Source organism: Heptranchias perlo, unplaced genomic scaffold (genome assembly GCF_035084215.1).
Source record: "Heptranchias perlo isolate sHepPer1 unplaced genomic scaffold, sHepPer1.hap1 HAP1_SCAFFOLD_88, whole genome shotgun sequence".
NCBI classification, from domain to species: Eukaryota; Metazoa; Chordata; class Chondrichthyes; order Hexanchiformes; family Hexanchidae; genus Heptranchias; species Heptranchias perlo.
The window spans coordinates 967,034-990,887 of NW_027139918.1; positions in this window are offsets into that span (position 1 = coordinate 967,034).

A 23,854-nucleotide genomic window follows, 5' to 3' on the forward strand; every position below is an offset into this window, starting at 1 on the left:
CACGGGATCCAGAGACGGTACTAATATTTGCAGGGGATCCAGAGACGACACTATTATTTACAGGGGATCTAGAGACAGTACTGCTATTTACAGGGAATCCAGAGACTGTAGTAATATTTTCAGGGGATCCTAAAGCAGTGCTAATATTTACAGGGAATCCAGAGACTGTACAAATATTTACCGGGGATCCAGAGACAATATCAATCGTTATTGGTGGATCCAGAGATGGTGCTAATATTCACAGGGGAGCGAGTGATGGTACTAATATTTACAGGGGACCCAGAAACGGTCCTAATATTTACAGGGCTTCCAGAGACGGTACCATTATTTACAGGGGATCCGGAGACGGCACTAATATTTACAGGGCTTCCAGAGGCGGTACCAATAATTACAGGGGATCCAGAGACGGCACTAATATTTACTGGGGATCCAGAGACAGTACCAATATTTACAGGGGATCCAGAGACTTTACTAATATTTACAGGGAATCCAGAGTCATTACTAATATTTACAGGGGGTCCTAAGACAGCACTAATATTTACAGGGAATCCAGAGACAGTACTAATAAGTACAGGGGATCCAGAGACTGCACTAATATTTACAGGGATCCAGAGACTGTAATGATATTTAAAGGGGTTCCAGATTCTGTACTAATATTTACAGTGGATCCAGAGACTGCACTAATATTTACAGTGGATCCAGAGACAGTACTAATAATTACAGGGGATCCAGAGACTGTACTAATATTTAGAGGGGATCCAAAGACAGTAGTAATATTTACAGGGGATCCAGAGACAGTACTAATATTTACAGGGGATCCAAGGACAGTACTAATATTAACAGGGGATCCAGAGACAGTACTAATATTTACAGCGGATCCAGGGACGGTACTTATATTTACAGTGGATCCAGAGACAGTGTTAATATTTGCAGGGTTTCCACAGATTCCAGTATTATTTGCAAGAGACCCAGAGGCAATATCAATCGTCATGGGGGGATCCAGTGATGGTGCTAATATTTACAGGGGTTCCAGAGACGGTAGTAATATCTAAAAGGGATCTAGAGACGGTAGTTATAATTACAGGGCTTCCAGAGACGGTACCAATATTTAGAGGGGATCCAGAGACAGTAATAATATTTAAATGGTATCCCGTGACGGTACTAATATTTACAGGGGATCCAGAGACGGTACTAATATTTACACGGGGTCCAGAGACAGTACTAATAATTACAGGGGATCCAGAGACTGTACTAATATTTACAGGTGATCCAAAGACAGTAGTAATATTTACAGGGGATATAGAATCAGTACTAATATTTTCAGTGGATCCAAGGACAGTACTAATATTTACAGGGGATCCAGTGACAGTACTAATATATACAGGGGATCCAGAGACAGTACAATATTTACACGGGATCCAGAGACAGTACGAATAATTAAAGGGGATCCAGAGACGGTACTAATATTTACAGGGGATCCAAAGACAGTACTAATATTTACAGGGGATCCAGTGACGGCACTAATATTTACAGGGGATCCAGAGACGGTACTAATATATACAGTCGATCCAGAGACAGTATTAATTTTTGCAGGTTTTCCAGAGATTCCCTATTATTTGCAAGAGACCTAGAGACAATATCAATCGTTATAAGGGGATCCAGAGATGGTGCTAATATTTACACGGGATCCAGAGACGGTACGAATATTTGCAGGGGATCCAGAGACGGCATTATTATTTACAGGGTATCTAGAGACAGTGCTACTATTTACAGGGAATCCAGTGACAGTAGTAATATTTACAGGGGATTCTAAAACAGTGCTAATATTTACAGTGAATCCAGAGACTGTACTAATATTTACAGGGGATCCAGAGACAATATCAATCGTTATTGGGGGATCCAGAGATGGTGCTAATATTCACAGGGGATCCAGAGACGGTACTAATATCCACAGGGGAGCGAGTGATGGTACTCATATTTACAGGGGACCCAGAAACGGTCCTAATATTTACAGGGCTTCCAGAGACGGTACCATTATTAACAGGGGATCCAGAGACAGTACTAATATTTACAGGGGATCCAGAGACAGTACTAATATTTACAGGGGATCCAGAGACTTCACTAATATTTACAGGTAATCCAGAGACTTTACTAATATTTGCAGGGGATCCTAAGACATCACTAATATTTACAGGGAATCCAGAGACAGTACTAATAATTACAGGGGATGCAGAGACTGCACTAATATTTACAGGGATCCAGAGACTGTACTTATATTTAAAGGGGATCCATATTCTGTACTAATATTTACAGTGGATCCAGAGACTGCACTAATATTTACACTGGATCCAGAGACAGTACTAATAATTACAGGGGATCCAGAGACTGTACTAATATTTACAGGGGATCCAAAGACAGTAGTAATATGTACAGGAGATCCAGAGACAGCACTAATATTTACAGGGGATCCAAGGACAGTACTAATATGTTCAGGGGATCCAGAGACAGTACTAATATTTACAGGGGAGCGAGTGATGATACTAATATTTACAGGGGACCCAGAAACGGTCCTAATATTTACAGGGCTTCCAGAGACGGTACCATTATTTACAGCGGATCCAGAGACGACACTAATATTTACAGGGCTTCCAGAGACGGTACCAATAATTACAGGTGATCCAGAGACGGCACTAATATTTACAGGGGATCCAGAGACAGTACTAATATTTACAGGGGATCCAGAGACTTCACTGATATTTACAGGGAATCCAGAGACTTTACTAATATTTACATGGGATCCTAAGAGAGTACTAATATTTACAGGGAATCCAGAGACAGTACTAATAATTACAGGGGATCCAGAGACTGCAGTAATATTTACAGGGATCCAGAGACTTCACTGATATTTACAGTGGATCCAGAGACAGTACTAATAATTACAGGCGATCCAGAGACTGTACTAATATTTACAGGGGATCCAAAGACAGTAGTAATATTTACAGGGGATCCAGAGACAGTACTAATATTTACAGGGGATCCAAGGACAGTACTAATATTAACAGGGGATCCAGAGACAGTACTAATATTTACAGCGGATCCAGGGACGGTACTTATATTTACAGTGGATCCAGAGACAGTGTTAATATTTGCAGGGTTTCCACAGATTCCAGTATTATTTGCAAGAGACCCAGAGGCAATATCAATCGTCATGGGGGGATCCAGTGATGGTGCTAATATTTACAGGGGTTCCAGAGACGGTAGTAATATCTAAAAGGGATCTAGAGACGGTAGTTATAATTACAGGGCTTCCAGAGACGGTACCAATATTTAGAGGGGATCCAGAGACAGTAATAATATTTAAATGGTATCCCGTGACGGTACTAATATTTACAGGGGATCCAGAGACGGTACTAATATTTACACGAGGTCCAGAGACAGTACTAATAATTACAGGGGATCTAGAGACTGTACTAATATTTACAGGTGATCCAAAGACAGTAGTAATATTTACAGGGGATATAGAATCAGTACTAATATTTTCAGTGGATCCAAGGACAGTACTAATATTTACAGGGGATCCAGTGACAGTACTAATATATACAGGGGATCCAGAGACAGTACAATATTTACACGGGATCCAGAGACAGTACGAATAATTAAAGGGGATCCAGAGACGGTACTAATATTTACAGGGGATCCAAAGACAGTACTAATATTTACAGGGGATCTAGTGACGGCACTAATATTTACAGGGGATCCAGAGACGGTACTAATATATACAGTCGATCCAGAGACAGTATTAATTTTTGCAGGTTTTCCAGAGATTCCCTATTATTTGCAAGAGACCTAGAGACAATATCAATCGTTATAAGGGGATCCAGAGATGGTGCTAATATTTACACGGGATCCAGAGACGGTACGAATATTTGCAGGGGATCCAGAGACGGCATTATTATTTACAGGGGATCTAGAGACAGTGCTACTATTTACAGGGAATCCAGTGACAGTAGTAATATTTACAGGGGATCCTAAAACAGTGCTAATATTTACAGTGAATCCAGAGACTGTACTAATATTTACAGGGGATCCAGAGACAATATCAATCGTTATTGGGGGATCCAGAGATGGTGCTAATATTCACAGGGGATCCAGAGACGGTACTAATATCCACAGGGGAGCGAGTGATGGTACTCATATTTACAGGGGACCCAGAAACGGTCCTAATATTTACAGGGCTTCCAGAGACGGTACCATTATTAACAGGGGATCCAGAGACAGTACTAATATTTACAGGGGATCCAGAGACAGTACTAATATTTACAGGGGATCCAGAGACTTTACTAATATTTACAGGTAATCCAGAGACTTTACTAATATTTGCAGGGGATCCTAAGACATCACTAATATTTACAGGGAATCCAGAGACAGTACTAATAATTACAGGGGATGCAGAGACTGCACTAATATTTACAGGGATCCAGAGACTGTACTAATATTTAAAGGGGATCCATATTCTGTACTAATATTTACAGTGGATCCAGAGACTGCACTAATATTTACACTGAATCCAGAGACAGTACTAATAATTACAGGGGATTCAGAGACTGTACTAATATTTACAGGGGATCCAAAGACAGTAGTAATATGTACAGGAGATCCAGAGACAGCACTAATATTTACAGGGGATCCAAGGACAGTACTAATATGTTCAGGGGATCCAGAGACAGTACTAATATTTACAGGGGAGCGAGTGATGATACTAATATTTACAGGGGACCCAGAAACGGTCCTAATATTTACAGGGCTTCCAGAGACGGTACCATTATTTACAGCGGATCCAGAGACGACACTAATATTTACAGGGCTTCCAGAGACGGTACCAATAATTACAGGTGATCCAGAGACGGCACTAATATTTACAGGGGATCCAGAGACAGTACTAATATTTACAGGGGATCCAGAGACTTTACTGATATTTACAGGGAATCCAGAGACTTTACTAATATTTACATGGGATCCTAAGAGAGTACTAATATTTACAGGGAATCCAGAGACAGTACTAATAATTACAGGGGATCCAGAGACTGCAGTAATATTTACAGGGATCCAGAGACTTCACTGATATTTACAGTGGATCCAGAGACAGTACTAATAATTACAGGGGATCCAGAGACTACTAATATTTACAGGGGATCTAAAGACAGTAGTAATATTTACAGGGGATCCAGAGACAGTACAAATATTTACAGGGGATCCAAGGATAGTACTAATATTAACAGGGGATCCAGAGACAGTACTAATATTTACAGCGGATCCAGGGACGGTACTAATATTTACAGGGGATCCAGAGACAGTATTAATACTTGCAGGGTTTCCACAGATTCCACTGTTATTTGCAAGAGACCCACAGGCAATATCAATCGTCATAGGGGGATCCAGAGATGGTGCTAATATTTACAGGGGTTCCAGAGACGGTAGTAATATCTAAAGGGGATCTAGAGAAGGTAGTAATAATTACAGGGCTTCCAGTGAAGGTACTAATATGTACAGGCGATCCAGAGACAGTGCTAGTATTTACAGCGGATCCAGGGACGGTACTAATATTTACAGGGGATCCAGAGACAGTATTAATATTTGCAGGGTTTCCACAGATTCCACTGTTATTTGCAAGAGACCCACAGGCAATATCAATCGTCATAGGGGGATCCAGAGATGGTGCTAATATTTACAGGGGTTCCAGAGACGGTAGTAATATCTAAAGGGGATCTAGAGAAGGTAGTAATAATTACAGGGCTTCCAGAGACGGTACCAATATTTAGAGGGGATCCAGAGACAGTAATAATATTTACAGGGGATCCCGTGACGGTACTAATATTTACAGGGGATCCAGACACGGTACTAATATTTACAGGGGATCCAGACACGGTACTAATATTTACAGGGGATCCAGACACGGTACTAATATTTACAGGGGATCCAGAGACGGCACTAATATTTACAGGGGATGCAGAGACGGCACTAATATTTACAGGGGATCCAGTGACGGTACTAATATGTACAGGGGATCCAGAGACAGCACTAATATTTACAGGGGATCCAGTGACGGTACTAATATGTACAGGGGATCCAGAGACAGTGCTAATATTTACAGGGGATCCAGAGACGGTACTAATATTTACAGGGGATCCAGTGACGGCACTAATATTTACAGGGGATCCAGAGACGGTACTAATATATACAGTCGATCCAGAGACAGTATTAATTTTTGCAGGTTTTCCAGAGATTCCCTATTATTTGCAAGAGACCCAGAGACAATATCAATCGTTATTAAGGGATCCAGAGATGGTGCTAATATTTACACGGGATCCAGAGACGGTACGAATATTTGCAGGGGATCCAGAGACGGCACTATTATTTACAGGGGATCTAGAGACAGTACTACTATTTACAGGGAATCCAGTGACTGTAGTAATATTTACAGGGGATCCTAAAACAGTGCTAATATTTAGAGGGAATCCAGAGACTGTACAAATATTTACAGGGGATCCAGAGACAATATCAATCGTTATTGGGGGATCCAGAGATGGTGCTAATATTCACAGGGGATCCAGAGACGGTACTAATATCCACAGGGGAGCGAGTGATGGTACTAATGTTTACAGGGGACCCAGAAACGGTCCTAATATTTACAGGGCTTCCAGAGACGGTACCATTATTTACAGGGGATCCAGAGATGGCACTAATATTTACAGGGCTTCCAGAGACGGTACCAATAATTAAAGGGGATCCAGAGACGGCACTAATATTTACAGGGGATCCAGAGACTGTACTCATATTTACAGGGGATCCAGAGACTTTACTAATATTTACAGGGAATCCAGAGACTTTACTAATATTTACAGTGGATCCTAAGACAGTACTAATATTTACAGGGAATCCAAATACAGCACTGATAATTACAGGGGATCAAGGTACTGCACTAATATTTACAGGGATCCAGAGACTGTACAAATATTTACACTGGATCCAGATTCTGTACTAATATTTACAGTGGATCCAGAGACTTCACTAATATTTACAGTGGATCCCGTGACGGTACTAATATTTACAGGGGATCCAGAGACGGTACTAATATTTACAGGGGATCCAGAGACAGTACTAATATTTAAAGAGGATCCAAGGACAGTACTAATATTAACAGGGGATCCAGAGACAGTACTAATATTTACAGGGGGTCCAGTGACGGTACTAATATGTACACGGGATCCAGAGACAGTACTAATATTTACAGCGGATCCAGGGACGGTACTAATATTTACAGTGGATCCAGAGACAGTATTAATATTTGCAGGGTTTCCACAGATTCCACTATTATTTGCAAGAGTCCCAGAGGCAATATCAATCGTCATAGGGGGATCCAGAGATGGTGCTCATATTTACATGGGTTCCAGAGACGGTAGTAATATCTAAAGGGGATCTAGAGACGGTAGTAATAATTACAGGGCTTCCAGAGACGGTACCAATATTAGAGGGGATCCAGAGACAGTAATAATATTTACAATGGATCCCGTGACGGTACTAATATTTACAGGGGATCCAGAGACGGTACTAATATTTACAGGGGATCCAGAGACGGTACTAATATTTACAGGGGATCCAGAAACGGCACTAATATTTACAGATCTTCCAGAGACGGTACCAATATTTACAGGGGATCCAGCGACGGCACTACAATTTACAGGGGATCCAGTGTCGGTACTAATATGTACAGGGGATCCAGAGACGGCACTAATATTTACAGGGGATCCAGTGTCGGTACTAATATGTACAGGGGATCCAGAGACAGTGCTAATATTTACAGGGGATCCAGAGACGGTACTAAAATTTAAAGTGGATCCAGAGACAGTATTAATATTTGCAGGGTTTCCAGAGATTCCACTATTATTTGCAAGAGACACAGAGGCAATATCAATCGTTATAGGGGAATCCAGAGATGGTGCTTATATTTACAGGGGATCCAGAGACGGTACTAATATCCACAGGCGATCTAGTGACGGTACTGATATTTACAGGGGTTCAAGAAACGGTCCTAATATTTACAGGGCTTCCAGAGACGGAACCAATATTTACAGGGGATCCAGAGACGGCACTAATATTTACAGGGGATCCAGAGACGGTACCAATATTTGCAAGGGGATCCAGAGACGGCACTAATATTTACTGGGGATCTATAGACAGTAGGTTGTTACATAAGGTTAAATCTCATGGGATCCAAGGTGAGGTAGCCAATTGGATACAAAATTGGCTTGACGACAGAAGACAGAGGGTGGTTGTCGAGGGTTGTTTTTCAAACTGGATGCCTGTGTCCAGCGGTGTGCCTCAGGGATCGGTGCTGGGTCCGCTGTTATTTGTTATTTATATTAATGATTTGGATGAGAATTTAGGAGGCATGGTTAGTAAGTTTGCAGATGACACCAAGATTGGTGGCATTGTGGACAGTGAAGAAGGTTATCTAGGATTGCAACGGGATCTTGATAAATTGGGCCAGTGGGCCGATGAATGGCAGATGGAGTTTAATTTAGATAAATGTGAGGTGATGCATTTTGGTAGATCGAATCGGGCCAGGACCTACTCCGTTAATGGTAGGGCGTTGGGGAGAGTTATAGAACAAAGAGATCTAGGAGTACAGATTCATAGCTCCTTGAAAGTGGAGTCACAGGTGGATAGGGTGGTGAAGAAGGCATTCAGCATGCTTGGTTTCATTGGTCAGAACATTGAATGCAGGAGTTGGGATGTCTTGTTGAAGTTGTACAGGGCATTGGTGAGGCCACACTTGGAGTACTGTGTACAGTTCTGGTCACCCTATTATAGAAAGGATATTATTAAACTAGAAAGAGTGCAGAAAAGATTTACTAGGATGCTACCGGGACTTGATGGTTTGACTTACAGGGAGAGGTTAGACAGACTGGGACTTTATTCCCTGGAGAGTAGGAGGTTAAGGGGTGATCTTATAGAAGTCTATAAAATAATGAGGGGCATAGATAAGGTCGATAGTCAAAATCTTTTCCCAAAGGTAGGGGAGTCTATAACGAGGGGGCACAGATTTAAGGTGAGAGGGGAGAGATACAAAAGGATCCAGAGGGGCAATTTTTTCACTCAAAGGGTGGTGAGTGTCTGGAACGAGCTGCCAGAGGCAGTAGTAGAGGCGGGTACAATTTTGTCTTTTAAAAAGCATTTGGACAGTTACATGGGGAAGATGGGTATCGAGGGATATGGGCCAAGTGCAGGCAATTGGGACTAGCTTAGTGGTATAAACTGGGCGACATGGACATGTTGGGCCGAAGGGCCTGTTTCCATGTTGTAACTTCTATGATTCTATGATTCTAGTACTAATATTTACAGGGAATCCAGAGACTGTACTAATATTTACAGTGGATCCAAATACATTACTAATATTTACAGGCGATCCATGGACAGTACTAATACTTACAGGGGATCCAGAGACTGTACTAATATTTACAGGGATCCAGAGACTGTACTAATATATACAGGGGATACAGAGACTGTACTAATATTTACAGGTGATCCAAAGACAATAGTAATATTTACAGGGGATCTAGAGACAGTACTAATATTTTCAGTGGATCCAAGGACAGTGCTAATATTTACAGGGGATCCAGTGATGGCACTAATATTACAGGGGATCCAAAGACGGTACTGATATATCCAGGGATCCAGAGACTGCAAAGATATTTCCAGTGGATCCAGAGTCAGTACTGATATTTTCAGGGGATCCAGAGACGATACGAATATTTACAGGGGACTCAGAGACGGTACTAATATTTACAGTCGATCCAGAGACAGTATTAATTTTTGCAGGTTTTCCAGAGATTCCACTATTATTTGCAAGAGACCCAGAGACAATATCAATCGTTATAATGGGATCCAGAGACGGTACTAATATTTGCAGGGGATCCAGAGACGGCACTAATATTTGCAAGGGGTCTAGAGACAGTACTACTATTTACAGGGAATCCAGAGACTGTACTAATATTTACAGGGGATCCTAAAACAGTGCTAATATTTACCGGGAATCCAGAGACTGTGCAAATATTTACAGGTGATCCAGAGACAATATCAATCGTTATTGGGGGATCCAGAGAAGGTGCTAATATTTACAGGGGATCCAGAGACAGTACTAATATTTACAGGGGATCCAGTGACGGCACCAATATTTACAGGTGATCCAGAAACGGTACTAATATTTACAGGGTTCCAGAGACTGCAAAAATATTTCCAGGGGATCCAGAGTCAATACTAATATTTACAGGGGATCCAGAGACGGTACTAATATTTACAGGGGACCCAGAGACGGTACTACTATTTACAGTCGATCCAGAGACAGTATTAATTTTTGAAGGTTTTCCAGAGATTCCACTATTATTTGCAAGAGATCCAGAGACAATATCAATCGTTATTGGGGGATCCAGAGATGGTGCTAATATTTACAGGGGATCCAGAAACGGTACTAATATTTACAGGGCTTCCAGAGACGGTACCAATAATTACATGGGATCCAGAAACGACACTCATATTTATAGGGGATCCAGAGACTTTACTAACATTTGCAGGGAATCCAGAGACTTTACCAATATTTACAGGGGATCCTAAGACAGTACTAATATTTACAGGGAATCCAGAGAACATAAGAACATATGAACATAAGAAATTGGAGCAGGAGTAGGCCAATCGGCCCCTCGAGCCTGCTCCGCCATTCAATAAGTTCATGGCTGATCTGATCCCAACCACAAATCTAAAGAACACAAGAAGTAGGAGCAGGACCCGGCCACACAGCCCCTGGGCCCTCTCCGCCACCCACAGGGCATTGACCGATCCGAACTCAGCTTCATGTCCAATTTCCTGCCCGCTCCCCATAACCCCTAATTCCCTTTACTTCTAGAAAACTGTCTATTTCTGTTTTAAATTTATCTGATGATGTAGCTTCCACAGCTTCCTGGGGCAGCAAATTCCACAGACCTACCACCCTCTGAGTGAAGAAGTTTCTCCTCATCTCAGTTTTGAAAGAGCTGCCCCTTATTCTAAGATTATGCCCCCTAGTTCTAGTTTCACCCATCTTTGGGAACATCCTTACTGCATCCACCCGATCAAGCCCCTTCACAATCTTATATGTTTCAATAAGATCGCCTCTCATTCTTCTGAACTCCAATGAGTAGAGTCCCAATCTACTCAACCTCTCCTCATATGTCCGCCCCCTCATCCCCGGGATTAATCGAGTTAACCTTCTTTGTACTGCATCGAGAGCAAGTATGTCTTTTCTTAAGTATGGAGACCAAAACTGTATGCAGTATTCCAGGTGCGGTCTCACCAATACCCTATATAACTGCAGCAATACCTCCCTGTTTTTATATTCTATCCCCCTTGCAAAAAAAAAAAACATTACGTTGGCTTTCTTGATCACCTGCTGCACCTGCATACCAACTTTTTGATTTTCTTGCACTAGGACCCCCAGATCCCTTTGTACTGCAGTACTTTCCAGTCTCTCGCCATTAAGAAAATAACTTGCTCTCTGATTTTTCCTGCCAAAGTGCATAACCTCACATTTTCCAATATTATATTGCATCTGCCAAATCTCCGCCCACTCACCCAGCCTGTCTATATCCCCTTGCAGGTTTTTTATGTCCTCCTCACTCTCTACTTTCCCTCCCATCGTTGTATCATCTGCAAATTTTGATATGTTGCACTCGGTCCCTTCCTCCAAATCGTTAATATAGATTGTAAAGAGTTGGGGACCCAGCACCGACCCCTGTGGAACACCACTGGTTACTGGTTGCCAGTCCAAAAATGAACCATTTATCCCAACTCTCTGCTTCCTGTTCGATAACCAATCCTCCACCCATGCCAGAATATTACCCCAATCCCGTGATTTTTTATCTTAAGTAATAATCTTTTATGTGACACCTTGTCGAATGCCTTCTGGAAGTCTAAATACACTATGTCCACTGGTTCCCCTTTATCCACCCTGTACGTTATATCCTCAAAGAACTCAAGCAAATTTGTCAGACATGACTTCCCCTCCATAAAGCCATGCTGACTTTGTCCTATTAAATTATGCTTATCTAAATGTTCCGTTACTGTCTCCTTAATAATAGACTCCAAAATTTTACCCACCAGAGATGTTAAGCTAACTGGCCTATAATTTCCAGCCTTCTGCCTACTACCCTTTTTAAATAACGGTGTTACATTAGCAGTTTTCCAATCTGCCGGGACCTCTCCTGAGTCCAGGGAATTTTGGAAAACTATCACCAAAGCATCCACAATCCCTACTGCCACTTCCCTCAAGACCCTAGGATGGAAGCCATCAGGTCCAGGGGATTTATCCGCTTTGAGTCCCATTATTTTACTGAGTACCATCTCCTGAGTGATTTTAATCGTATTTAGCTCCTCCCCCCGTAGAGTCCCCTGTTTGTCCAGTGTTGGGATATTCTTAGTGTCCTCTACTGTAAAGACTGAAACAAAATATTTGTTCAGCATTTTTGCCATCTCCATGTTTCCCACCATTAATTTCCCGGTCTCATCCTCTAAGGGACCTACGTTTGCCTGAGCCACCCTTTTTCTTTTTGTATAACTATAGAAACTCTTGCTATCTGTTTTTATATTTTTTGCTAATTTCTTTTCATTATCTAACTTCCCTTTCTTAATCAATCCTTTAGTTACTTTTTGCTGTCTTTTGAAGAATTCCCAATCTTCTATCCTCCCACTAAGTTTGGCTACCTTATATGTCCTTGTTTTTGGTCGGATTCTATCCTTGATTTCTTTACTTAGCCACGGATGGCTGTCATTTCTTTTACACCCTTTTTTCCTCAGTGGAATATATTTATTTTGAAAGTTGTAAAACAACTCCCTAAATGAACACCACTGCTCATGTACCGTCTTACCCTTTAATCTATTTTCCCAGTCCACTTTAATCAATTCCGCTCTCATACCATCATAGTCTCCTTTATTCAAGCTCAGTACGCTTGTTTGAGAATCAACCTTCTCACCCTCTAATTGGATATGGAATTCAACCATGTTGTGGTCGCTCGTTCCAAGGGGATCCTTAACTAGGACATTATTAATTAATCCTGACTCATTACACAGGACCAGGTCCAAGGTTGCCTGCCCCCTAGTAGGATCAGTTACATACTGCTCAAGAAATCCATCCCTGATGCACTCAATGAACTCGTCGTCAAGGCTACTCTGCCCAATTTGATTTGTCCAGTTAATATGATAATTAAAATCTCCCATAATTATGGCTGTTCCCTTATTACATGCCCCGACTATTTCCTGATTAATACTTCTTCCAGCAGAGTTGCAACTATTAGGAGGCCTATATACTACGCCCACTAATGTTTTTTTTCCCCTTATTATTCCTTATCTCCACCCAAACTGTTTCATTATCTTGATGCTTTGTCCCAATATCATTTATCTGTATTACAGTGATTCCTTCCTTTATTAACATAGCCACCCCACCTCCCCTTCCTTCCTGCCTGTCCTTCCTGATTGTTAAATACCCTGGCATATTTAATTCCCAGTCGTTGTCACCCTGCAGCCATATTTCTGTAATGGCTACAAGATCATACCCATACGTAGTTATTTGTGCCGTTAACTCCTCCATTTTGTTACGAATGCTACGTGCATTCAGATAAAGAACTTTCAAATCTGTTTTGTGACGCTTAGTTCCTGCTCTTTCCTTTTTTAACACTTTACCTATTACTCCATACCTTCTGTCCCTTCCTGTTACGCTTTCCTCTCTCTCCCTGCTCAGGTTCCCAACCCCCTGCCACTTTAGTTTAAACCCTCCCCAACAGCACTAGCAAACACTCCTCCAAGGACAGCGGTCCCGGCCCTGCCCAGGTGCAGACCGTTCGGTTTGTACTGGTCCCACCTCCCCCAGAACCGTTTCCAGTGTCCCAGGAATTTGAATCCCTCCCCTTGCACCATTCCTCTAGCCACGTATTCATTTGAAATATCCTCCTATTTCTACTCTGACTAGCACGTGGCACTGGCAGCAATCGTGAGATTACTACCTTTGAGGTCCTATTTTTTAATTTACCTCCTAACTCCCTGTATTCTGCTTTTAGGACCTCATCCCTTTTTTAAACTATATCGTTGGTGCCTATGTGCACCACGACAGCTGGCTGTTCGCCCTCCCCCTCCAAAATGTTCTGTCGCCGCTCCGAGACGTCCTTGATCCTTGCACCAGGGAGGCAACACACCATCCTGGTGTCTCGGTTGCGGCCGCAGAAACGCCTGTCTATTCCCCTTACAATTGAGTCCCCTATCACTATAGCTCTTTCACTCTTTTTCCTCCCAGCCTGTGCAGCAGAGCTACCCGTGGTGCCAGGAAGTTGGCTGCTGCTGCCTTCCCCTGATAAGTCATCCCCCCCAACAGCATCCAAAGTGGCATATCTGTTTGAGAGGGGGATGGCCACAGGGGACCCCTGCACTACCTGCCTGCACCTCTTACTCTTCCTGGTGGTCACCCATTCACTTCCTGCCTGTATACCCTTTACCTGCGGTGTGACCAACTCACTAAACGTGCTATCCACGAGTTTCTCTGCATCGCGGATGCTCCACAGTGAGTCCACCCGCAGCTCCAGCTCCGAGATACGATCGGTCAGTAGCTGCAGGTGGACACACTTCCCGCACACATGGTCGGCAGGGACACTGGTCGTGTCCATGACTTCCCACATCTTGCAGGAGGAGCATATCACGGGTGCGAGGTCTGCTGCCATGACGTGCCTTAGCTTAGTTACCCCTTTTAAATTACGTTGAAATTAGAAAATGTTAACTATACTAGGGACCTAGGTTCACTAAAAAAAAACACTATCTGCTACAAAACCTGCAGATCTTCCCTTTCTTATTACTTTACTTACAGTAAAATGATAGAAATACTCACCTGAACCTACTCACCAATCAGCTGCCTCCCCTGTGCCGCGTCACTTTCTGACTGGTGACGTCACCCCGAACTGCCGCTGGTCTCAGAGTCTCGCTCTCAGAGTAAGCTCTGGTCTCACTCTCTCCGCGCTGTTTATATCCCCGCTCTGGTCTCACTCTCTCCGCGCTGTTTATATCCCCGCTCTGGTCCCGCTCTCTCCGCACTGTTTATATCCCTGCTCTGGTCTCGCTCTCTCCGCGCTGTTAAGATCCCCGCTCTGGTCTCACTTTCTCCACGCTGTTTATATCCCCGCTCTGGTCTCGCTGTCTCCGCGCTGTTTATATCCCCGCTCTGCTCTCGCTCCCTCCGCGCTGTTTATATCCCCGCTCTGCTCTCGCTCTCTCCGCGCTGTTTATATCCCCGCTCTGGTCACGCTCTTTCCGCGCTGTTTATATCCCCGCTCTGGTCTCGCTCTCTCCGCGCTGTTTACATCCCCGCTCTGGTCTCGCTCTCTCTGCGTTGTTTATATCCCCGCTCTGGTCTCGCTCTCTCCGCGCTGTTCATATCCCCGCTCTGGTCTCGCTCTCTCCCGCTCTCTCCGCGCTGTTTACATCCCCGCTCTGGTCTCGCTCTCTCTGCGTTGTTTATATCCCCGCTCTGGTCTCGCTCTCTCCGCGCTGTTTACATCCCCGCTCTGGTCTCGCTCTCTCTGCGTTGTTTATATCCCCGCTCTGGTCTCGCTCTCTCCGCGCTGTTCATATCCCCGCTCTGGTCTCGCTCTCTCCCGCTCTCTCCGCGCTGTTTATATCCCCGCTCCGGTCTCGCTCTCTCCGCCCTGTTTATATCCCCGCTCTGGTCTCGCTTTCTCCGCGCTGTTTATATCCCCGCTATGGTCTCACTCTCTCCGTGCTGTTTATATCCCCGCTCTGGTCCCGCTCTCTCCGCGCTGTTTATATCCCCGCTCTGGTCCCGCTCTCTCCGCGCTGTTCATATCCCCGCTCTGGTCTCGCTCTCTCCCGCTCTCTCTGCGCTGTTTATATCCCCGCTCCGGTCTCGCTCTCTCCGACCTGTTTATATCCCCGCTCTGGTCTCGCTCTCTCCGCGCTGTTTATATCCCCGCTCTGGTCTCACTCTCTCCACGCTGTTTATATCCCCGCTCTGGTCCCGCTCTCTCCGCGCTGTTTATATCCCCGCTCTGGTCCCGCTCTCTCCGCGCTGTTTATATCCCCGCTCTGGTCTCGCTCTTTCCCGCCGCTCACCGACTGAACTCCCGCTCTCTCCGCGCTGTTTATATCCCCGCTCTGGTCCCGCTCTCTCCCCCCTCACCGACTGAACTCTCGCTCTCACCGCGCTGTTTATATCCCCGCTCTGGTCTCGCTCTTTGCCGCCGCTCACCGACTGGACTCCCGCTCTCTCCGCGCAGTTTTTATCCCCGCTCTGGTCTCGCTCTTTGCCGCCGCTCACCGACTGGACTCTCACTCTCTCCGAGCTGTTTTTATCACCGCTCTGGTCGCGCTCTTTGCCGCCGCTCACCGACTGTACTAATAATTACAGGGGATCCAGAGACTGCACTAATATTTACAGTGGATCCAGAGATAGCACTAATAATTACAGGGGATCCAGAGACTGTACTAATATTTACAGGGGATCCAAAGACAGCAGTAATATTTACAGGGGATCCAGAGACAGTACTAATATTTACAGGGGATCCAAGGACAGTACTAATATTAACAGGGGATCCAGAGACAGTACTAATATTTACAGGGGGTCCAGTGACGGTACTAATATGTACAGGGGATCCAGAGACAGTACTAATATTTACAGCGGATCCAGGGACGTTACTAATATTCACATTGGATCCAGAGAAAGTATTAATATTTGCAGGGTTTCCACAGATTCCACTATTATTTGCAAGAGACCCAGAGGCAATATCAATAGTTACAGGGGGATCCAGAGATGGTGCTAATATCGACAGGGGATCTAGAGACGGTAGTAATAATTAAAGGGCTTCCAGAGACAGTACCAATATTTACAGGGGATCCAGAGACGGCACTAATATTTACAGGGGATGCAGAGACGGCACTAATATTTAGAGGGCTTCCAGAGACGGTACCAATATTTACAGGGGATCCAGAGACGGCACTAATATTTACAGGGGATGCAGAGACGGCACTAATATTTACAGGGGATCTAGAGACAGTACTAATATTTAGAGCGAATCCAGATACAGTACCAATAATTACAGGGGATCCAGACACTGTACTAATATTTACAGGGATCCAGAGACTGTACTAATATTTAAAGGGGATCGAGATTCTGTACTAATATTTACAGTGGATCCAGAGACTGTACTAATATTTACAGTGGATCCAGAGACTGTACTAATATTTACAGGGGATCCAAAGACAGTAGTAATATTTACAGGGGATCCAGAGACATTACTAATAATTACAGAGGATCCAGAGACTGCACTAATATTTACAGGGATCCAGAGACTGTACTAATATTTACAGGGGATCCAAAGACAGTAGTAATATTTACAGGGGATCCAGAGACAGTACTAATATTTACAGGGGATCCAAGGACAGTACTAATATTAACAGGTGATCCAGAGACAGTACTAATATTTACACGGGGTCCAGTGACGGTACTAATATGTACAGGGGATCCAGAGAGAGTACTCATATTTACAGCGGATCCAGGGACGGTACTCATATTTACAGTGGATCCAGAGACAGCATTAATATTTGCAGGGTTTCCACAGATTCCACGATTATTTGCAAGAGACCCAGAGGCAATATCAATCGTTGTAGTGGGATCCTGAGATGGTGCTAATATTTACAGGGGTTCCAGAAACGGTAGTAATATCTACAGGGGATCTAGAGACGGTAGTAATAATTACAGGGCTTCCAGAGACGGTACCAATATTTACAGGGGATCCAGAGACAGTAATAATATTTACAGGGGATCCAGTGACGGCACTAATATTTCCAGGGGATCCTTAGACAGTACGAATAGTTACAGGGAATCCAGAGTCTTTACTAATATTTACAGGGGATCCTAAGACAGTACTAATATTTACAGGGAATCCAGATACAGTACTAATAATTACAGGGGATCCAGACACTGTGCTAATATTTACAGGGATCCAGAGACTGTACTAATATTTAAAGGGGATCCAGATTCTGTACTAATATTTACAGTGGATCGAGAGTCTGTACTAATATTTACAGTGGATCCAGAGAAAGTTTTAATAATTACAGGGGATCCAGAGACTGTACCAATATTTACAGGAGATCCAGTGACGGTACTAATATGTACAGGGGATCCAGAGACAGTCCTAATATTTACAGGGGATCCTGAGACGGTACTAATATTTACAGTGGATCCAGAGACAGTATTAATATATGCAGGTTTTCCAGAGATTGCACTATTATTTGCAAGAGACCCAGAGGCAATATCAATCGTTATAGGGGGATCCAGAGATGTTGCTAATATTTACAGTGGTTCCAGAGACGGTACTAATATCAACAGGTGATCTCTCGACGGTACTAACAATTACAGGGCTTCCAGAGACGGTACCAATATTTGCAGGGGATCCAGAGATTCCACTATTATTTGCAAGAGAACCAGAGACAATATCAATCGTTATAGGGGGATTCAGACATGGTGATAATATCTACTGGGGATCCAGAGACAGTACTTATATCTACAGGGGATCTATTGACGGTCCTAATATATACAGGTGATCCAGAAACGGTGCTGATATTTACAGGGCTTCCAGAGGCGGTACCAATATTTACAGGGGACCCAGAGACGGCACTAATATTTACAGGGGACCCAGATACGGTACTAATATTTACAGTGGATCCAGAGACGGCACTAATATTTAAAGGGGATCTAGAGACAGTACTAATATTTACAGGGAATCCAGAGACTGTACTAATATTTACAGGTGATCCTAAAACAGTACTAATATTTACAGGGAATTCAGAGACAGTACTAATAATTACTGGGAATCCAGAGTCTGCACTAATATTTACAGCGTTCCAGAGACTGCACTAATATTTACAGGGGATCCAGAGACGGCACTAATATTTACAGGGGATGCAGAGACGGCACTAATATTTAGAGGGCTTCCAGAGACGGTACCAATATTTACAGGGGATCCAGAGACGGCACTAATATTTACAGGGGATCTAGAGACAGTACTAATATTTAGAGCGAATCCAGATACAGTACCAATAATTACAGGGGATCCAGACACTGTACTAATATTTACAGGGATCCAGAGACTGTACTAATATTTAAAGGGGATCGAGATTCTGTACTAATATTTACAATGGATCCAGAGACTGTACTAATATTTACAGTGGATCCAGAGACTGTACTAATATTTACAGGGGATCCAAAGACAGTAGTAATATTTACAGGGGATCCAGAGACATTACTAATAATTACAGAGGATCCAGAGACTGCACTAATATTTACAGGGATCCAGAGACTGTACTAATATTTACAGGGGATCCAAAGACAGTAGTAATATTTACAGGGGATCCAGAGACAGTACTAATATTTACAGGGGATCCAAGGACAGTACTAATATTAACAGGTGATCCAGAGACAGTACTAATATTTACACGGGGTCCAGTGACGGTACTAATATGTACAGGGGATCCAGAGAGAGTACTCATATTTACAGCGGATCCAGGGACGGTACTCATATTTACAGTGGATCCAGAGACAGCATTAATATTTGCAGGGTTTCCACAGATTCCACGATTATTTGCAAGAGACCCAGAGGCAATATCAATCGTTGTAGTGGGATCCTGAGATGGTGCTAATATTTACAGGGGTTCCAGAAACGGTAGTAATATCTACAGGGGATCTAGAGACGGTAGTAATAATTACAGGGCTTCCAGAGACGGTACCAATATTTACAGGGGATCCAGAGACAGTAATAATATTTACAGGGGATCCAGTGACGGCACTAATATTTCCAGGGGATCCTTAGACAGTACGAATAGTTACAGGGAATCCAGAGTCTTTACTAATATTTACAGGGGATCCTAAGACAGTACTAATATTTACAGGGAATCCAGATACAGTACTAATAATTACAGGGGATCCAGACACTGTACTAATATTTACAGGGATCCAGAGACTGTACTAATATTTAAAGGGGATCCAGATTCTGTACTAATATTTACAGTGGATCGAGAGTCTGTACTAATATTTACAGTGGATCCAGAGAAAGTTTTAATAATTACAGGGGATCCAGAGACTGTACCAATATTTACAGGAGATCCAGTGACGGTACTAATATGTACAGGGGATCCAGAGACAGTCCTAATATTTACAGGGGATCCTGAGACGGTACTAATATTTACAGTGGATCCAGAGACAGTATTAATATATGCAGGTTTTCCAGAGATTGCACTATTATTTGCAAGAGACCCAGAGGCAATATCAATCGTTATAGGGGGATCCAGAGATGTTGCTAATATTTACAGTGGTTCCAGAGACGGTACTAATATCAACAGGTGATCTCTCGACGGTACTAACAATTACAGGGCTTCCAGAGACGGTACCAATATTTGCAGGGGATCCAGAGATTCCACTATTATTTGCAAGAGAACCAGAGACAATATCAATCGTTATAGGGGGATTCAGACATGGTGATAATATCTACTGGGGATCCAGAGACAGTACTTATATCTACAGGGGATCTATTGACGGTCCTAATATATACAGGTGATCCAGAAACGGTGCTGATATTTACAGGGCTTCCAGAGGCGGTACCAATATTTACAGGGGACCCAGAGACGGCACTAATATTTACAGGGGACCCAGATACGGTACTAATATTTACAGTGGATCCAGAGACGGCACTAATATTTAAAGGGGATCTAGAGACAGTACTAATATTTACAGGGAATCCAGAGACTGTACTAATATTTACAGGTGATCCTAAAACAGTACTAATATTTACAGGGAATTCAGAGACAGTACTAATAATTACTGGGAATCCAGAGTCTGCACTAATATTTACAGCGTTCCAGAGACTGCACTAATATTTACAGGGGATCCAGAGACTGTACTAATATTTACAGGGGATCCAAAGTCAGTAGTAATATTTACAGGGTATCCAGAGACAGTAATAATATTTACAGGGGATCCAAGGACAGTGCTAATATTAACAGCGGATCCGGAGAGAGTATTAATATTTGCAGGCTTTCAGAGATTCCACTGCTTTTTGCAAGAGACCCAGAGGCAATATCCATCGTTATTGGGGGATCTAGAGACGGTGCAAATATTTCCAGGGGATCCAGAGACGGTACTAATATTTACAGGGATCCAGAGACCGGAAAATATTTACAGGGGATCCAGAGACGGTACTAATATTTACAGTGGATCCAGAGACAGTATTAATATTTGCATGGTTTCCAGAGATTGCACTATTATTTTCAAGAGACCCACAGATAATATCAATCGTTATAGGGGGATCCAGAGATGGTGCTAATATTTACAGGAGATCCAGAGACAGTAGTAATATCTACAGGGGATCTAGAGACGGTACTAATATTTACAGGGAATCCAGGAACGGTGCTAATATTTACAGGGCTTCCAGAGGCGGTACCAATATTTCCAGGGGATCCTTAGACAGCACTAATATTTACAGGGAATCCAGAGACAGTACTAATAATTATGGGGGATCCAGAGACTGAACTAATATTTACAGGGGTCCAGAGACTGTACTGATATTTAAAGGGGATCCAGATTCTGTACTAATATTTACAGGGGATCCAGAGACTGTACTAATATTTACAGGGAATCCAGAGACTGTACTAATATTTACAGGGGATCCTAAGACAGTACTAATAGTTACAGGGAATCCAGAGATAGTACTAATAATTATAGGGATTCCAGAGAATGTACTAGTATTTACAGGGGATCCAGAGACAGTACTGATATCTACAGGGGATCGAGAGACGGTACTAATATTTACAGGTGATCCAGAAACGGTGCTAATATTTACAGGGCTTCCAGAGGCGGTACCAATATTTACAGGGGATCCAGAGACGGCACTAATATTTACAGGGGATCCAGAGACGGCACTAATATTTACAGGGGATCGAGAGACAGTACTAATATTTACATGAAATCCAGAGACTGTACTAATATTTACAGGGGATCCTAAGACAGTGCTAATAGTTACAGGGATTCCAGATACAGTACTAATATTTACAGGGGATCCTGAGACGGTACTAATATTTACAGTGGATCCAGAGACAGTATTAATATTTGCAGGGTTTCCAGAGAATCCACTATTATTTGCAAGAGACCCAGAGGCAATATCAATCGTTATCGGGGGATCCAGAGATGTTGCTAATATTTAAAGGGGTTCCAGAGACGGTACAAATATCTACAGGGGATCGAGAGACGGTAGTAATAATTACAGGGCTTCCAGAGACGGTACCAATATTTTCAGGGGATCCAGAGACAGTAATAATATTTACAGGGGATCCAGTGACGGTACAAATAATTACAGGGGATCCAGAGACAGAACTAATATTTACAGGGGATCCAGACACGGTACTAATATTTACAGGGGATCCAGATACGGTACTAATATTTGCAGTGGATCCAGAGACAGTATTAATATTTGCAGGGTTTCCAGAGATTCCACTATTATTTGCAAGAGACCCAGAGACAATATCAATCGTTATAGGGGGATCCAGAGATGGTGCTAATATCTACAGGGGATCCAGAGACGGTACTAATATCGACAGGGGATCCAGAAACGGTGCTAATATTCACAGGGCTTCCAGAGGCGGTACCAATATTTACAGGGGATCCAGAGACGTCAATAATAATGACAGGGGATCCAGAGACGGTACTAATATTTACAGTGGATCCACAGACGGCACTAATACTTACAGGGGATCTAGAGACAGGGATTCCAGAGACTGTACTAATATTTACAGGGGATCCGAAAACAGTAATAATATTTACAGAGAATCCAGAGACAGTGCTAATAATTACAAGGGATCAAGAGACTGTACTAATATTTACAGGGATCCAGAGACTGTACTAATATTTACAGGGGATCCAGAGACAGCACTAATAATTACAGGGGATCCAGATACGGTACTAATAATTACAGTGGATCCAGAGAGAGTATTAAGATTTTCAGGTTTTCCAGAGATTCTTCTATTATTTGCAAGAGACCCAGAGGCAATATCAATCGTTATAGGGGGATCTAGTGACGGTGCAAATATTTACAGGGGATCCAGAGACGGTACTAATATTTACATGGATCCAGAGACGGGAAAAATATTTACAGGGGATCCAGAGACGGTGCAAATATTTACAGTGGATCCAGAGACAGTATTCATATTTGCAGGGTTTCCAGAGATTACACTATTATTTGCAAGAGACGCAGAGACAATATCAATCGATATAGGGGGATTCAGAGACGGCACTAATATTTAAAGGGGATCTAGAGACAGTACTAATATTTACAGGGAATCCAGAGAATGTACTAATATTTACATGGGATCCTAAAACAGTACTAATATTTACAGGGAATTCAGAGACAGTACTAATAATTACTGGGAATACAGAGTCTGCACTAATATTTACAGCGTTCCAGAGACTGTACGAATATTTAAAGGGGATCCAGATTCTGTACTAATATTTACAGGGGATCCAGAGACTGTACTAATAATTACAGGGGATCCAGAGACTGTACTAATATTTACAGGGGATCCAAAGTCAGTAGTAATATTTACAGGGGATCCAGAGACAGTACTAATATTTACAGGGGATCCAAGGACAGTGCTAATATTAACAGGGGATCCAGAGACAGTACTAATTTTTACAGGGGATCCAGTGACGGTACTAATATGTACA